Here is a 13,273-nt window from a genome sequence, read left to right on the forward strand (position 1 = left end):
ATTTGAATATGAACAATAGTAGAAGATTTGATGAAAAAACACAATTTAGAGAGCAAGATATAACCATCACAGTCATCTTTCCCTTAACCACATAGGGAGCAATTTAGCCTCTGGTGTCTTGCTGAAGGACACTTCAACATGTAAGAGGTTGGGAATCAAACAATTTAACAAAGCTGCTTTTTTGAAAAATTCTAAATCCTGCATTGCTTACACCCGTGTTCTCTTCGCTAACATGCTTCTTCTGCTCACATGCGCAGTTGCATTCGCATCTTTCTCTTCACTTCTCTATGACTGGAGGCTGTTCTCATGAAGCGTTTATATCTATATACCTAAGAAAAATGAATGCACTTTAAGATGTCTCACAAAAGCAAATCGTATGTAATCCATGTGATCATTAACCGGGAAGTTTAAAGACCAGAGAAGTCAAGACAAGACGTCAACGTTGATTTATCCGTCACGTAACTTCGGTAATTCAATAACGGCACAAGTATTTAACGATCTTTTCCTAAACCTAACTTAGAAGTGTTTTTGCTTAAACCTAGCTTCAGTATTTCACGATCTTTTCCTAAACCTAAGGTTTTTTGCCTAAACCTGCCTAAGTATTTCACGATTCATCCCTAAACCTAACTAAGAAGTTGTTTTGCCGAAACCAGTAATTCACGATCTTTTCCTAAACCTAACTAAGAAGTTTTGTTGCCTAAACCTAGCTAAGTATGTCACGATCTTTTCCTAATCCTAATTAAGTTGTTTCCTGTGAAGACGGAAGTTTATTTTGAAAAGGCCGCACGAAACGAGCGGATATTGACACGTGTTGCTGGACTTTCGGAAAACACTCAAAAAGGAGCGGTAACTTTTCGTAGGATATCGTACGAGACACTGTATCAAGATACAGGAGAAAAACCCTTGTTTACAGTTTACATCTCCTCACAGCACAGCAGAAAACACATTTGGGGCCGTGACATTTGTTCAACTGCCATAAAAAAAACAATCATGTTACATTGTCTCGGTGGAGGCGTTCGTACCTGAGTGTCTATGTTAAAGCCGGGAGTTCATTTGAATGTTTAGCAACAACAGAGGAAGGTGTCCAACCAGACATGACAGTCTTGCATATTTCCCCTCATCTCGCAACAATAGAGTCTCAGCCGCTCTAATCCTTTTACACAATTATCCCTCAGTGTTTGTGTGTTTAAGCGCAGCGCCTCCGACTGCGGCTTTTTTTCCACAGACGCGAACCAAAACAGCCCAACCGCCATTTTCCGAAAATGTAAGAACAAGATAAACATGTGTGTGAAACTAATTGTGCGTTGTGCAGAGCTGGCTTGTTGAGGAGCGTTGTTGTGACATCAGATTCAACATCTGTCTGAACCCACACGTTCCCTCGTCTTGCCAAATTGGGGAAGATGTAGTCTTGGTGAAGGCGAACCTGATGAAGATCAATGGGTATTCTTCGCTGAGCTAAATCAGAGGAAAGAATAAACAACCGTGGACAATAATTCTCTCCTTTCCTTCGTAGTTTTTCCATCAGAGAGCCACATGGAGTTGATAACTTGCGCCATAAAACATCGCCTCCCGACTCACTCCCTCGTATATCCAACTGCACAACCACTTCAGCGGCGGCCTCCGCACTGGAGATATATCACCTGTTCCTCGCACCTTGCATAATCTAGGAATTTTGTCAGAGGATTTGTTCATGCAAAGGCAGCCACCCCCCCCCAAAAAAATGACAAAGAACAAAGTGACAGGAAGAGCACCGTGAAATAAAGGCCTCAGCTTGATGTGAGAGTGCCAGAGCACGAGGAAGCGGCCGAGTGAGTTATAGTCTTATGGGTCTTAAATACCGACACAGTGTGCGATTCCCCGACAAGGGCAGGAGCCTCGTTGCAGACGGAGCTTTACAGCAGAGCTCTGTCTTGTTTCAGACGCTCAGGGATGATGCGAGGAGTCCTGAATCCGGTGAGAGTAAATCATTTTGAGGCTTTGGAACACTTCTGAAGCGCAGCACAGGTGATTGCCACTGCGGTTACGTATCCGTCGCATTTCATTGTCACATTGTGCGGAAATCGCAAAGGGTGAGAGCCCTTCAACAGAGGGGGGGGGGGGGGGGGGGGGGGGGGGTTCGAGAAAAACTGCGCAGAGACAGGGAGGCAGAGAAAAATAGGAAGAGACCTCGGGAGAGGAAGAGAAGGAGGCGAGAGAGTGAGAGGGAGGTGTGTGGAAAGAGGAGAGTGGGAAAAATCAATATGCTCTCTGGAGCGACTGGAAGAGACAATCAGTCCCGTCTGACCCCCGTCTCCCCTTGGTGTCAGGGTGTGCGAGTGCACGCATGTGTGTGTGTGTGTTTGTGTGCCCATATGCGGTTCCCAAATGCTGGCATGTGTTTGTAAGCGACGCGGCATGTGTAGTCGTAATCATACGAGTGTGTGTGTGCTCTTCCATCTCCTCTTGGGTTTGCTGTCCTCAGCTCAAACGTGTTTTATTGGCGTGACCGCTGAGGATGAGAGGAGAATGCCAGGGGGGGGGGGCATCGTTATCAACTTTACGAGGAAGGACGGATCGAACGACAACTCCAAGCAGAGTTGAAAACGGGAGGAGGCCGGCGTCACATCCTGCAAAGGAAAGGGACTCTCACAGCTTCAGCCAACTCGCTTTAACGCTGACTCCGTCCACGAAGGGTCGCATTCACGCACACAAGCCAGGGGCTATGGGCCACATGTTCTCAGATTGCTTTGATAGCTATTGTTATTATTATCAATATAAAAGAAGAAAGAGCTCCTTTTGCTCTCTCTCTCTCTCTCTCTCTCTCTCTCTCTCTCTCTCTCTCTCTCTCTCTCTCTCTCGCTGTATATGTGTGTTAGCATGTTAGCCGGCCTCGAGGCTAGCAGCTTTCACGGGCCGTCCACTCGACGTTCGGGGGTTTGTAAAGCCGGCTCAGCCTGCCATTGTGCAAGTCCTGCTCCGGAATTCAGTTTCTCCATCTGACCCCCCCCCCCCCCCCCCCCCCCCCAGGGCGCCTCTCAGACTGACAGGGGCGGGGGGAGCGAGGAGGTTAGATGGATAGATGAAAGGCTCCTCTGAGAGAGAGAGAGAGAGAGAGAGAGAGAGAGAGAAAAAAAAAGTCCACCAGTCCATCCGTGCCGCCGTCATCCGATCACTTCCTTCATCCTCTCCTCCCGCCGCCCTCCTCCACACTCCGTCGCTCTGCTTGCAGGGGGTTAATTGAGGTCCGAACGGCAGGGGGCCCGTTATGACACCTTTGCTCGAAGAACACACACACACACACACACGATTCTCTGCACACATCGTGAGGCAATAATAACATGTCATGACGTGGGAGCTGCACAGTACTCCTCATTTTTTAGTGTTCGGCTACACAACGGCTGTATTGTTTGTGTATGTTTTTGGAGAGCGAGAGTAAGTGTGTGTGTGTTTGTGTCTGTGGGGGGGGGTGATGTCAGACTTAATGATGGTCTCCACCCTTTTTGGAGAAGGCTGCCTCGCCCCAAAATCAGGAACCAACTGAATAAATCACACAATTAATCCAACAAGTCAGCGTGGTGCATCAACACACACACAGCGGAATAGATTGACAGGTGTGTGTGTGCGCGCGCGCGCGTGTGTGTGTGTGTGTGTGTGTGTGAGACTAGCAGATGGTAGGCTGGTAATCTGTTGCCAAATTCACTGTGTGATCATGTAAAGGATCACATGCGCACTCAAGTAACACAAACACCCCTGCAGCTACACCCAGACGTAAACAAAACGCACAGACACCCGCGAGTGGGACGATCGCCGATGCATCGCCATCAATCTAAATTAGTCTTTTTCTTTCGTCTATTCGGTCTCAACTCTTAAAAAAAAAATCTCATTGTGGAGTCGTTAATGGGAAACGGTGGCTGCGTTGCTGCGTGTGTGTGTGTGTGTGTGTGTGTGTGTGTGTGTGTGTGTTTGTTGCAGTTAAGATGTTGATTGAAGCTGAAGTTTAACAGTTGGAAGCTTTACATCAAAGACTGACATTCACCTTTCATATCCTCTCCTTTTGATGCAAACACACACTCACACTCACACACACACACACACACACACACACACACTTCATGGGAATAGGGAACAGACAGTTTCACGAAATCAAAAATTGACATTTGCTTCAAACCTCTGCAATGCAGAAAGTCTCACACACACACACACACACGCACTTAGCACAGATAAGGGTCTCCTGCAGGGGTTCCGGGGCCCCTTTTTGGCACACAATCTACTTACACAGAACACTCTCCGTACTTTGCCACAATGAACACAATGTATAGACGCGCACACACACAAACACACGCACACACACACACACACACGCACACACACATTTGGCAGCAACATCATCAGGCAACAGATGCTTCTGAATGAGCTTCTTTGCCGGGCCGTGATTCATAATGTGGCCATTGAAAATCACTTTCAGCACATTCATAAGCACTTACAGCCCGGCTATGAATATTCACAGCTCCGAGGCTCGGATTCACACACGGACACGTGAACACACACGCAGGGGGAGACACCAACTGATGCTTTTTTTAAATATTTGAGATTTGAGACTTTAAAGTATTGTTTAAAAGATTGATTACGAGCAATTTCAAGTATGCAGATCAATTTCTTTTTTTTTAAAGCAAAAGTAATGCCTCTGGTCTCTGGAGGAAATTACTTTCCAGGGTGAGACTATGTGCCAACAGGATGCAATTAACTTTAATAACAGGTTGAAATAAAAGACGGTGTCCCCAAAGGACTCTCGAGAAAACCCCCATCTCTCATCGTCGCTGCTCATCCACAATCTTACAACACTTACAAAAGTCTTTCCAAGTTTTCATCCCCTCTCCTCTGGTTATCGCTACTCGAGGGATTTAGAGTCGAGCTCTTACAGTCGGTGACTCATCCTCGGGTTTGAGCCTGATGCGATTTCCAAATATCAACCGCAGAATTAGATGTTTCTTTGAGCTTTACCTTTAGTCTCGCAGCAGCTCCACAGTTTAGACTGTCTCCATTGAACAGAAAAATCAGAAAAAAAGCAGAGGTTTCACTGATCATTTAAACAGCATTGCTTTCGCAATAGTCACACTTGGAGACACTGTGATTATCCATCGTCTTATAAAGACAGACAGGCAGTTTGACAAGTGCACAGCCAATGTTTTTAGAACCCTCACCACCTTAACCATAGTTCCCCCGTAGCGTTTTTGACCTCTGGCAAAGCAGTCCGATGTTCAGAAAGTGCTTTTGCGTACAACAAAACCTGTGTCTTTTCAATACCACTATCTATGTGACCCCCCCGCCCCCCTCAGTACATGAACATTCCAAAAACTAAAGCACAAAACCTTCTCCAGTGCATGAAGATAGTGCTGTTTTCACACAGCATCTCTAAGACAGAGCTTTTCCTGAATATGGTGTTTCACACTGCATGAATTAGCTGAGAGGATATAGCAGACTTTTTCTCTCGTCTACTCTTAAGCTTTGTTTAGACTCGCGCGTGGCACCGTACCAAGAGCCTCCGCAAAGAAAATATACTGCAAAGAAGCACCAAGACAACAAGTGTGACCAGCGAAGCGGCATAAACCAACCTCCGTATTGCCGAGGACTGCATTAACTGTAAATTCATATCTCATATTCATAGTATACTTTATTTCCTCCTCACAAGCCCTGTAAAGAAAGAAGGAAAGTATTAAATGCGTGATAAAGAAACAAAGGTTGAATCATATACGTGGAGACGTTGTATACGGCTCTGGTCGCGGCAGAGACCTGTCAATCACAGTAAGCCCGCCCTAACGCATACTCTGCTTTCGGCCTATTTGACTCTAAATGGACCATAACTTACTAAATGAACATCGTGTTGTGTTGAAGACGACTTGGAACTGGAGATTGAGACTATAAACTCATGTTTACAATATTTACTGAGGTAATAAATCAAGTGAGAAGTAGAGTCATTTTCTCATAGACTTCTATACAATTGGATTTTTTTTGCAAACAGAGGAGTCGCCCCCTGCTGGTCAGTACAGAGAATGCAAGTTTTATGACACTTCTGCATTGGCTTCACTCTGCAGAACCGGAGGTTGCCGCCTGATAAAAACGCACTGCCAATGGTCCCGCACTGTTCCACTGATCTACATGTGCGATAATGCCCCAAGATATGCTGCAATACACCAACAAAGGATATGACAGAGAAGAAAAAAATATGTATGTTGAGTTTTCACCTTTGCATAAGTGAGAGGATTCAAAAACACTTCAGGCCGATGAGGGAAACTGATGAATAAATGCATTTCTATTGCATCAGGTTAGCTGCAGAAATCTGCTCCATCACCAACATCAAACTACTGGAATTGGAGATTCCAGTCACAACTGACTTGAGAATGCGACAGCATCTGCAGCTAAAACAGCAGCAGTTGTCAATCGACGCACACAACCATCAGTGTACAAAGTATTAAGGACATCGGGTTCCTCCAAAAACTAATTATGCACATTTATGTGATATGAGAGCAAGGGAGTGTGTGCTTTTTTTAATGACACCTCAGTGGATACACAACTTTCCCATCGCAAATGCCACAACCTTCCCTTTTTAAGCGAGCCAAATAAGAAGATGATAAACACAGCAAAACGCAAAAAAGAGTGATATAAGAGTAAAACAAAGAAAGACAGAGATGGAGGGAAAGAAAAGGAAAAGAAGAGGTGAGAAGTTGAGGCAGCGGTTCACGTCTCGATTCAAACCAGATGAGGAACGGGTGGGGGGGTGATGAAAGATCTGGGAAAAGCCCCATTAACCAATTAGGTTTCCTAAACAACCGTGTCTCGGCCTATCGGGGGGCTTCACCTGACAGCCTCGTTAAAGGCTGATTGGTTGGATCATTGGAAACATTTGGGCTTTTAAAAAAACCTTTTCATAGAGTTTGTTTTTTTCCGTTCAGGGAAATGTTTTTCATGCTGAACACGGACACACACAGCGTAACCTTTTCATTCACATCACTGGTTTGGATTTTCTGCTGCGTTTTGTCTGTGCCCCACTAGAAGTGGGACGTGAAATCATAGACTGCTGCATGTGTGTGTGTGTGTGTGTGTGTGTGTGTGTGTGTGTGTGTGTGTGTGTGTGTGTGTGTGTGTGCGTGTGAGAGAGAGAGAAGCACTACTGTGTGTGATCTCGTCCTTCTTTCTCCTCTCGAAGAACAAATCCGGACCACATGTTTTTCAAACAAGACCAGAATTGGGAAAGCACCTTACAGTCCCGCCCTTCCCTCACACTCCCTCCCCCCTCCCTGCTGCCCTCCAACCTCCCTGTGTCCCCCCCCCCCCTCGTATCTCTCGCCATATCCTCGTGTCTCACTCCATACCTTTTTCTCTCGCCCGTCAGATCTCATCTCTCGCTCCAGAGCCTTTTATCCCGTCGCAGTGTGAGGACGGGTTTGGCTCAGCGTGAGGTGGATGATGGGAAATTGAGTTCCCGCTGAGAGCGTATGACGCGACCTTTTGACCTATTGCCTCAGTGAAATACGATGAGAGATGGGAAGGAAGTGTGCACAGTTGGTAAGGCATGCAAATGAAAGAAATCAGAATATATATATATAGTTTTTGCTCTGTGTGGTTTCGGGAGGATGAGAGGGAGAAAGACTCTGGCGGTGTCTCTCGAGATGATCTTGATTAGTCGGGAGAAAGTGACGTTATAAAGTGGGCTAAAGGGATAAGAAAGAGGAACTCACGGCCGGAGATCGGCAGAGTGAGAAGAGGAAAGGGAAGGGTGGCGCACTCACCTTTCTCACTCCTGTTGCCGAGACACCAAGAACAAGTGGCATCGCCATGACGACACAAATACAAACATCGGCGACTGAAGTGTGTGTGTGTGTGCTGTCAGAGAAAATCCTGTCTCATTATATAGATGCTGAATTAGGATTCATATACATGCCTAATGCAAACAGACATGCAGCAACATGCACACTCACACACACACACACACTTAGGTGACACGGTGGAGACATCACAAGGGTGGAATTGAAGGATTTAATGTGGTATTTTCTGTATGTAAGCGTATGTGTGCGTGTGTGTGTGTGTGTGTGTGTGTGTGTGGGTGTGTGTGTGTGTGTGTGTGTGTGTGTGTGTGTGTGTGTACAGAGGGGAATGCCTTGGCTGAGATCCTGGTTGCGTGTGATGGAGAACGCAACAAATTCCCAAACAAACACTCTGGAAACAATTAAGAGAGAGAAACATGGAGAGACAGACAGATAGAGAGGACAGAAAAGAGAGCCAGAGAGAGAAAGAAAGAGAGAAGGGGAGTCAAGGATGAAGGAGACAAAAGCAAATATTGAAAACACGAAACACCTCGCAAGCATCGAGAGCTAACGACCTCCGTGTCTCTCGGGCCGAATAGCAAGGGCACACATGCACACACAGGAAAACGGCGCACAGGCCTTGATTAATTAACAAAGACAGAGTGTAATGTCTATGACACAATATTCCCAAAGCACAGGAAGTGATTATTCCCAGATCAGGGAAGAGCGTGAGCCATCAGTCTGAAGCTCTGGAGAGTCATCTGCTCCAAAAGACAGATTTCCACCTGCTGCTGCACAGCTTATTGCTAAGAAACAGACACACATTCACTGAGAACAGTCATCTCTTCATTTAAAATCAATTCAATTCAATATGTTACAATAACTCCTCTTTGAACGAAAGTATCAAATGAGAAGTGTTGAGATGAGTGGAAGAAACAACAGACTTGTTCCATGGAGATAACCTAAACAATGGTGACACTGTGTTTCTCTTCCAAACAAACATGCACGCAAACCCGCAATATTTAGAAATGTAGACCCATGACGTGGTTTGTCCATCAAACAGAGAGAGAATGAGTACACAGCCCAGTCTCATGGCAGGTTGGGAAATAGTCACGAAATGCAATCTATTGGACATGGAGACGACTTGTCTGTTTTCGTTACGTTTTCCTAAACCTAACGATGTGGTTTTGTTGCCCACATGTTCGTTTTGTTGCCGAAACCGAACTTTTTTTTTTTTTTTTGATAATTCGTGTCCCACATGAAACCAACAGACTGCATTTTGTGACTATTTCACAAACTGCCGTGAGATTGTGTTGGGATACATTATAACAAATGAAGGGAGGGTGTAATGAGCCCGAGGAGCCACATGAGGAAAAAATATTGCATGCTGGGTACTGCGAACCACCCTGACTGACAAAGTTACAAAGCAACATCAACAGAAACTCAAGCTGCATCAACGGAAAAGACAGATCACACTACTGGCAGTACAATGACTGTTTATCAAAGAATAAACATTTTACTGATTACAACTTGGTGTAATAGTGTTCATGCAACAGTAATGTGTGTGTTGTGCGTGTTCCCACCCCGTCAGCACCTGCAGTGGGGAGTGAACTCATGTCCGTCAGCGGAGCTGCTCGTCCCGTCTAAACACTCAGTGATGGATGCAGCAGCTAATCAGGGCAGTGTTCACCCAGTGATGTCATGAGCCAGATCACAACCACAGCGTGTACATCCCTTTCCCATGAGTCAGTTTCAACTGGCGTTTGCTGCATTTCACCACAAATACACTTCTTGTTTCTTTAGCTGCCTATGAAGAAATCATTTGACCCTTTTAATCATCTGTGAAATCATAGATGCTTCGAGAAACGCGGGACGGTTCTGGGTGTCCGCCAAAACCGCGATAAATCATGAGCCATGTTTCCTTTAACATATTTTTATTCGCATTTAGAAGTATCGCATTGGAAAAGCTGAATGGAAACTGCAAAATTTAATTTGCAAGAACTTTCAACGCTCGTTTGAGGTCCAAAGAGTTGCATTCGATGGATTATGGAAATGCCTTTGCTGACTCCATTCTGACATTGCGAACATTGACTCACATGACTGATCAGCTGTTTCTGCCATTGGCATTCTGTCAGATATTCCCAGAACGTGTGAATGCTTGTCTTTATCACCGAACAGCATGAAACATTGCCAATAGTAGCTGACATTAAAAAACAATTACAAATTCTCTCGTAGATGGTTAGATGACGTGTTTTGTTTCCAGTTCAAACCCTCTACTTCTTCCTCTCTGTTTACTGGCGGATTACAGACGTAGCCACACCACCAACGTCTGACCAAACTACTTTGTACCTGAGTCTATTCGCTCCAGACCAGTTCATGGAAAACACTCCTTATTCGCATTTCCTTTTTTTTCAAAACTTTATTTAAAATGTTCTTGACAATTGAATGGAAACATGGCTACTGTTGAAAAGTGAATCAGTTTTATGATGTGACAACACTATGGTTCAAGTTTGGTTGGAAACAGGAAATGAATTGCATGATGTTTAGTTGATCTGTCCATCCGCCACGACGTCAATCCTACACGGACTTTGTCGCACCCGTCATTATTACTGTCACGTCAGCACAAACGTGTGTTGTTTTGGGGCACTTGCTGAAAACCACAGATGCTGTCATTCTACTGAGTCTGAGAATACGTGCAGCGAGAAACTACAGGTGACAGGCGGCAATAGACAGTTCCACATGGCGAACTGTTGGCTTGGTGTGTCAAATTGAGAGAGAATCCATGCAGATTACATTTAATCAGTTCAGTTTAGTTCATCAGGGAAGATGTGGGAGTTTTCTTTTTCTTTTTTCAATTCATTGCTAAAGATAGTTGTGGAAACTATGAAGCTTAATTTAGTCAAGGACTCATACTGGGTTGCTAGGGACACAGTTAGGTCCTGCAGTGAGTAGCTAAAGAGCTACTGGAGTTTAGTAGCTTTGAATTTAAATCTAAATCCTTATCTATTGTAAAGGATTCACCATTGTTAGGGGAGTCTTATCTGACACTTTCATGTGCATGTTAACAGTCAATTAAATATTATTTGTGCTTTTCTTGACATCCAATAAGTGATCGGTGTTCCACAATGCCGTCGCCATCGACGCACTATAAGGCTGCTTGCGTTTCATCTCAAGTTACTAAGCAACAGCCGTGAAGTGAGATTGAGTCTGAAACCTCTGCAGCTGAAAACTGCAAAGACTAAACTTTATATATCATCAACCTTTAACTTAAACCTCTTTCTGAATGATTGAAAAAAAGCGTCTACTCATCACCACACTAACTGTTATCTCACCCCACAAATGGAGCAGAGAACAGACCTCTCATTCATCCATCCGTCCTGTCATCCATTCATTCCTGCACTCTCAGAGACAATAGGCTGTTGTTGTTGTGTTCATGTACTCTGTTCTCCCAGGCCCAGTGTGCGGAGGACTCAGGATGCCTGTTCACTCTAATAAAGTTTAACAGGCCTGCTTCAGTCTCGCAGGAGCCTGAACAGACGGGACTACAGCGGAGCGACACTGACTTTCATTATCTCAAACTCCTATGACCTAATTATATCCAATTTAATCAGCACTCAGTCCTCCGCTGGGTGGTTTTCATTACAGAATGTGGTAAGATGATTGACAGTGATGACTCAAACATCGAAGGGTGCAAAGTCTGACTCAGAAGAATTACTCAATTACGCACCGATTGCTTTATTTTCTCCACGCCAACAGTGCAGAAGTTTGAACACTCGGCGGGTTAAATTAAAACCTGCACACATCACCGTGGCAACAGATTCGTCACTGACCCCCCAGCCTGAGGTCATGACAGAAGCCATCCACCCTTGTAAACAACAATTATCTTTCGCCGTGGTCGCCATGGTGCCGGCACATGTAATCCGGAGCAAACAGGGAAGAGTCGGTAAATGTGTTTAGCTCTTGTCATCGGCCCACTTCGCGCGTGAGCTCCTGAACATGCCTGCGTGGTTATAGCTATGTAAACACTGCTCACACAGTTTTCTCACTCAAGGGCTCGGTTGGCTTTGTGTTTGTCTATCGTTTCCCTCTGTTGCACCGTTCCCCCTCCGTGATACCTCTCTGTCTGTCAACATGAGACACGGAGCGTCCAGCAGAGCCGGGTGGACGATGAGGGCTTCGCTGGGAGATAAATGATCGACGTTGAATTCCTCCGTGTCCGCGAGGAGGAGGAATTTCACTGTGTCTTCAGCTTTCAGTATTAATGGGTCTTAGACATGTAATGCACGTGAAACTCTCTGAGAAAGAGGGGAGTTAAGGGGAGGGTTGAGCACAGAGGTTTAAAGAAGATAAAGAGATGTGGTCAAAATGATTCATATCCATCCACGCCTGGTCCTTGTGGGGGATCCGCAGATGTTCAGAGGTCCGATGGCAGATGAACATGTCTTGAGTCTGCGCCGAGATCTCTTCGGGCTTGGTCACATGACCATATATAACAGCATGTTGGACCAAAATCTGTTCATTTCTATGAAATATGTGGATTTTCTTGGAGAGTGAAGTAAACTTAGTGACTTCAACTTTGGTTGAAGTTTAGCACAAAATCAAACCATCTTGACATTATTAGCATTGTCACCTACTGGACTAATATACAACCCTGCCCTGCACAATGTGAAAAGAAAGCAATGGAGCGTCCTACTTGGTATTACTATGCCACAAAAGAAACTAGCGACAACCAACAGCAGCCATGCTGCAAGTGATGATGATGACATCATCATGAGGTCATCAAGCTTCCAGAGAGAGCCACGTCTTTCACCAAGATGCTCTGATAAATTTGTCTGTGTTACGATTCTACAAAATGTGCATAAATATATGTGAATGGAAACAGGGGCACTTAAAGGTTCCCAGTGGAGTTCTCTCACCACAATGTGTGGGTCTTTGAGTCTGACAAACATGAAATCAATTCATTCAAATCAATAAAAAAACGTTTTCGTGGATCTTTTTGTTGTTGTTGAATATCTTAAATTGTGAAATGTTTCCATCCATATTTACGAGCTAAAAGTATTCTTCTTTGTCTTTGCTGGTGAAATGTTACGTTTTCTTGTGGGTTACCTGCTAATTAGTGGAAAAAATGATCTCTTACCTCGAAGACTGCTGTTCGTTCCGTGTTCCAACGTTGATTTATTTACTTCCGTAGTTATTTTAACCCAGACGATGATCTTTTCCTAAATCTAACTTGTTTTGTTGCCTATACCTAACATAACTAAATTGTTTCCTGTGGTGACGGAAGTTTATTTTGAAAAGACTGTATGCATGTTGCTGGTCTTTGTTGGAAGATGCACGACAAAAGAGAAGAAACCTTTCGTAGGATATCATATGAACCGTTGTATGAGGATACGCTGACAGAATGGTGTCCAGACCACAGGTGACAGTCTCAGGAGTCAGAAGTACAAGAAGTGAATCACATCCAGCAGTGGGAGCGAGACTCATATGGAATG

The sequence above is a fragment of the Melanostigma gelatinosum genome (assembly GCF_949748355.1).
Source record: "Melanostigma gelatinosum genome assembly, chromosome: 11".
Classification (NCBI taxonomy): Eukaryota; Metazoa; Chordata; class Actinopteri; order Perciformes; family Zoarcidae; genus Melanostigma; species Melanostigma gelatinosum.